The following is a 6,312-nucleotide window of genomic DNA, read 5'->3' as shown; positions in this document are numbered from 1 at the left end:
GTGGACCCTACTTCTATTCATTGTAAATCACATGACCACTTTGTGGGGTCCATAAACATCACATAACGGCGAGGGAAGCGAGGAGAGGTGAGATGAATCGGGCGCTAGAAGACGACCATCCTTTCCCTCTGTGTGTGGGCACGCGAAACTACAGAAAAATTAGAAGACAATGCATCAACAGTCGATTGGGAAGGTTCGTTCGTTTAAGCCCACACGCAATCCCCTCTCCATAAGCATGTTTACATGCAGCATGCGGGCCAGCGTGGCAAATACATTTTACATTTTGGAAAGTGCATGTAAATGGGACGCCGATTGCCTCCGGGAATATCCTTGAGCATGAAATGGCCCGGTCCACCGTGATGTACGTTTTTTATCTACACTGTCAATCCATTTTTTTCAGCTCATTTTAAAAGCTCAAATAGATCATAGCACAGCGTCATGATTAAAAACTTATGGGAGGCTACCCAAGTTTTGAAACAGGCAGATATTTGTAACATCACTTTATACAATTCATCTCTGTTCATACGTATCATCCAAAGCAATACGCAGAACATCAAAGTTTCTCCAGTACCAAAACGTCTTGGATTGAAATGGGGTATACCGAGGGACTGCGGGGCCACGGTGATGTTTGTGTTATATCCATTCCATCCATTCACTTCGCTAGTTCATTTTAGGTAGGACGAGCCTAACCATAAAGGAGATTCAAAATTCATACCCACTGTTGGAAGCTTTTTAGACCCACTTTTATTTCATCCAATGCATTCCTAAGGTGATAGATGCATGTTCCAAAATTTCCGCGCCTTCAAGAAGTTAAAAACGGTTGGTTTCCTTTCTCAACTATTTTCCACAGTGTGCCTTACTTTTGTGCCAGCTCGAGCGCGGCTCGAACTCATTTTCGAGCTCAAAAAATCAGCTGGACTCAAGCTCAAACTAAGGGCCTGTTTGGCCGGCTGAATTAGATGGGCTTAGGTGGGATGGAATTTCATCTGATCATGTGCCAATTCCACGGATTGGGAAGAGTGGAAAAGCCTGGAAGTAAGTTAGATGGAATCGTATTAGGTCCATGCCAATTTCACTCATTGTTAGCAAGTTGGGTAGGTCTCATCATGATGTGTAGGCTATATCCACACCGTTTACCCATTTTTCGAGATCATTTTATAGCATGAGCCATAGATCTAAATCTCATGTGGACCCCACTATAGAAAGCAACAGGGATTAAATACTTACCGTTGAAAACTTCTTTAGGGCCACATAAGTTTTGGATCTGCTCCATTTTTAAGCCCATGCTATAAAATGAGGTTACAAAACAAATGAACGGTTTAGATATAACACACGTGGTATTCTCGATAATTTTGAAATGATTGTGCGTATATCTTTTCAATGTACCACTGTATCACAAACAAGGCAGCGAATTAAGCTTATCCAAAGGAACCAGGGAACAATCCCTGCCATGGTAATAATTATGGTTTTTTGAATCCCATCCCACCTAATCCTTTCCAATGCAACTGGCCAAACAGCCCTATGCTTCAAAACCAGTCGAATTGGACATTTTCGGGTCAGAGCTCGGTTCATGTACCTGGTGGTGTTTGGTCTCACGTGCTCCGCTGACCTGTAAAAGGTTTGAAATTTACATACAGAGAATACAACACAGAGAAATTACCAACTGTTCGACCAGTACATGGCCCATTCCCGAGACGAAGCCCACCCCATTTTACTTTCCAAGAATAAGGCTCAGATGTACGGACGCCTTCTAAAAGGTTGAAAATGCCCCTTCCTTTTCGTTCAAGCGGATCGGCTGGTGCTCGAGGACGAGCGCTGACGCTCCTCGAACTCCGAGCTTACGAACGGTTCAAAGGAGATCAACGTTACATGGGCCAAACAGTTATGTATTTATTATATCCACAACGTTCATCCATATTTTGAGATCATTTCAGACCATTATCCAAAAAATAAAATCATATCCAAAGATCAACTGGACCACACCACAAAGAGCAGCAGAAAATTGATTTTCACCATTGAAACTTTTGTAGGGCCCACCATAACATTTATTTTCCATCCAATTTATTCATAAGGTTACAAAGACCTGGATGAAGAGATAAAACAAATTTCTTAATGATCCAAAACTTCCGTGACCCCTAAAAGGGTTTCAACAGTATACGTTCAATTCCCCACTGCCTTTTACAGTGTGGCCCACTAGATAGTTAGATCTATCTTATTTTTGGTCTCAAGCTTTAATATGAGCTCTCGAAATAGATGGACGGTTTGGATATAACAAAGACCTCATGATGGAACTCACGGAAACAAAACAGAAAAGAAAAAAAAAAAACCCAAATCTATCTCTTAATTTATTTCTTTGTTTATTTATTTAACAAGCATATCTCCTAAATTAGAATGAGTTACTTAACGTACCATATATAATTTTGGAGTAGGAGAAGCTAATTTAGCCAATCAACATAGTAATTTTCCAAGATTCCATCGAGTTGATGGTAAAAAATTCACTTCATGGTCAATTCACTTCACTTCACGGCCATTTCCACGCACCTCGCGGATATTTCACTTCACTTCACCGTCATTTCCAAGCATTTCAGGGTCATTCCCGGCGACTCCGTGTTGATTCACGGTCAATTCGACGCACTTCACGGTCAATTCACTTCACTTCACGGATATTTCCACACACTTCGCGATCACTTCACGCCCATTTTCATGCGTTTCACGGTCATTCCCGACGATTCCGTGTTGATTCACGGTCATTTTGACGCACTTCACGATCAATTCACTTCACTTCACGGCCATTTTCATGTACTTCGCGGTCAATTTACTTCACTTCACCATCATTTCCATGCATTTCATGGTCATTCTTGGCGATTCCGTGTTGATTCGCGGTCAATTCGACGCACTTCACAGTCAATTCACTTCACTTTACGGCCATTTCCACACACTTCGCAATCAATTCACTTCACTTCACCGTCATTTCCATGCATTTCACGGTCATTCCCCATGATTCCGTGTTGATTCACGGTCACTTCGACGCATTTCACAGTCAATTCACTTCACTTCACGACCATTTCCACGCACTTCGTGATCATTTCACTTCACTTCACCGTCATTTCCATGCATTTCACAGTCATTCCCGACGATTCCGTATTGATTCATGGTCAATTCGACGCACTTCACGGTCAATTCACTTCACTTCACGGCTATTTCCACGCACTTCGCGGTCAATTCACTTAACTTCACCGTCATTTCCATGCATTTCACGATCATTCCCGGCGATTCTGTGTTGATTCACGGTCAATTCGACGCACTTCACAGTCAATTCACTTTACTTCACGGCCATTTCCACGCACTTCACGGTCAATTCACTTAACTTCACCGTCATTTCCATCCATTTCACGGTCATTCCCGGCGATTCTGTGTTGATTCACGGTCAATTCGACGCACTTCACGGTCAATTCACTTCACTTTACGCCCATTTCCACACACTTCGCGGCAATTCACTTAACTTTACCATCATTTCCATGCATTTCACGGTCATTCCCTGCGATTCCGTGTTGATTCATGGTCAATTCGACTCACTTCACGGTCAATTCACTTTACTTCACGACCATTTCCATGCACTTCGCGGTCAATTCACTTAACTTCATCGTCATTTCCATCCATTTCATGGTCATTCCAAATGATTCCGTGTTCATTCACGGTCAATTTGAAACACTTCACGGTCAATTCACTTCACTTCACGGCCATTTCCATGCCCTTCGTGGTCAATTCACTTCACTTCACGCCCATTTCCATGCATTTCACAGTAATTCCCCGCAACTCCGTGTTGATTCACAGCCAATTCGACGCACTTCACGGTCAATTCACTTCACTTCGCCGTCATTTCCATGCACTTCGCGGTCAATTCACTTCACTTCGCCATCATTTCCATGCATTTCATGGTCATTCCCAACGATTCCGTGTTGATTCATGGTCAATTCGATGTACTTCACGGTCAATTCACTTCACTTCACAGCCATTTCCACTCACTTCGCGGTCAATTCACTTCCATTCACCGTCATTTCCATGCATTTCACGGTCATTCCTGACGATTCCGTGTTGATTCACGGTCAATTCGATGCACTTTATGCTCAATTCACTTCGCTTCACGGCCATTTCCACGCACTTCGTGGTCAATTCACTTCACTTCACCGTCATTTCCATGCATTTCACGGTCATTCCTGGCATTTCCGTGTTCATTCACGGTCAATTCGACACACTTCATGGTCAATTCACTTTACTTCACAGCCATTTCCATGCACTTCGCGGTCAATTCACTTCACTTCACCGTCATTTCCATGCATTTCACGGTCATTCTCGGTGATTCCGTGTTGATTCATGGTCAATTCGATGCACTTCACGGTCAATTCACTTCACTTCCCTATCATTTCCACGCACTTCGCGGTCAATTTGCTTCACTTCACCGTCATTTTCATGCATTTCATGGTCATTCCCGACGATTCCGTGTTGATTCACGGTCATTTCCATGCATTTCACGGTCAATTCCCTTCACTTCACGGTCTTTTCCACGCATTTCACGGTCAATTCACTTCACTTCACCGTCATTTTCATGCATTTCACGGTCATTTTCGACGATTACGTTTAGATTAATGATCATTTCGATGCACTTAACGGTCAATTCCCTTCACTTCACGGTCATTTCCATGCATTTCACGGTCAATTCGCTTCACTTCACAGTCATTTTCATGCATTTCACGGTCATTCCCGGCGATTCCGTGTTGATACACGGTCATTTCCATGCATTTCACTGTCAATTCTCTTCACTTTACGGTCATTTTCACGCATTCACAATCAATTCGCTCTACTTCACGGTCATTTCCATGCATTTTTCGATCATTCCCGGCAATTCCGTATTGATTTATGGTCCTTTTCTAAGCATTTCACGGTCAATTTCCTTCACTTCATAGTCTTTTCCATGCATTTCATGGTCATTTTGCTTCACTTCACGGTCATTTTCATGCATTTCACGGTCATTCCCATCGATTCCGTGTTGATTCACTGTCATTTCCATGCATTTTTCATGGTTAATTCCCTTCACTTCATGGTCATTTGCACGCATTTCACGTTCAATTCGCTTCACTTCACCATCATTTTCATGCATTTCATGGTCTTTCCAGCGATTCCGTTTAGATTAACGGTTATTTCGATGCACTTCACAGTCAATTCCCTTAACTTCACGGTCATTTCCATGCATTTCACGATCAATTTGCTTCACTTCACAGTCATTTCCATGCATTTCACGGTCATTCTTGACGATTTCGTGTTGATTTACGGTCATTTTCATGCATTTCATGACTAATTCCCTTCACTTTATGGTTATTTCCATACATTTTATAGTCAATTCGCTTCACTGCATGGTCATTTTTATGTATTTCATGGTCATTTCACTTCACAATAAAATGTATGTATAACGAAGTTATCCATGGAAAAAAAAATACACAAGTGGATGTGGGGCCCACCAATATCATTAACATTGAGTGTGGGACCATTCAAAATTATGTGGGGCCCACGATGGGACCCACTCAATTAAAAAAATAAAAAACTGGGCGGCAGTACCGCACAGACATCCAGAGGTCGGTGGTATCTGTGTTTATTTTTCTCAATTGCTATGGCTATGGCTACGGTTTTAATTCGTAGCCATAGATCCGTAGCCTAGCCTCCGTCCGATCCGCTTGAAGCGGAAAAGCAGGGGCATTTTCGACCTTTGGCAAGTCGTCCGTACAGTTGGGGCTTATTCGAGGAAGGTAAGATGAGGTGGGCTTCGTCTCGGAAATGGGCCATAAATGGGTCGTACGGTTGGAAATTTCTCCAACACAAACGGATGCAGATTAAGCACTACGCTTCCTCTTTTGAACTAAGCACTTGCAGGGGTTTTGAGGGCCACTGTAATGTATAGGTTATATCTACACCGTCCAGCCATTTTACCATATCATTTTACTACATAAGCCCAACCAGAAGGCAAATCAAAAGCTCAAGTGTAACACACCACAGAAGCAGTGAGGATAATAATGCCCATAGTTGAAACTTTTATAGAACTAACCATGTTGTTTTTTTACCATCAAACCTGGTAATAAAGTCAGATAGATATGGATGGAGGGAAAACACGAATATCAGCTTGATTCAAGACTTCTCAGCCTCTAAGAATTTTTCAACGGCAGTAATTTAAGCCCGGTTGTGTGGCCCAATTGAGTCTTGGATCTGCCTCATTGTTTGATTTATTTACTAAAACGATATGGAAAAATGGATGGACGGTGC

Source organism: Magnolia sinica, chromosome 7, assembly GCF_029962835.1.
Source record: "Magnolia sinica isolate HGM2019 chromosome 7, MsV1, whole genome shotgun sequence".
Classification (NCBI taxonomy): Eukaryota; Viridiplantae; Streptophyta; class Magnoliopsida; order Magnoliales; family Magnoliaceae; genus Magnolia; species Magnolia sinica.
Note: the sequence above shows the minus strand (reverse complement) of the source record.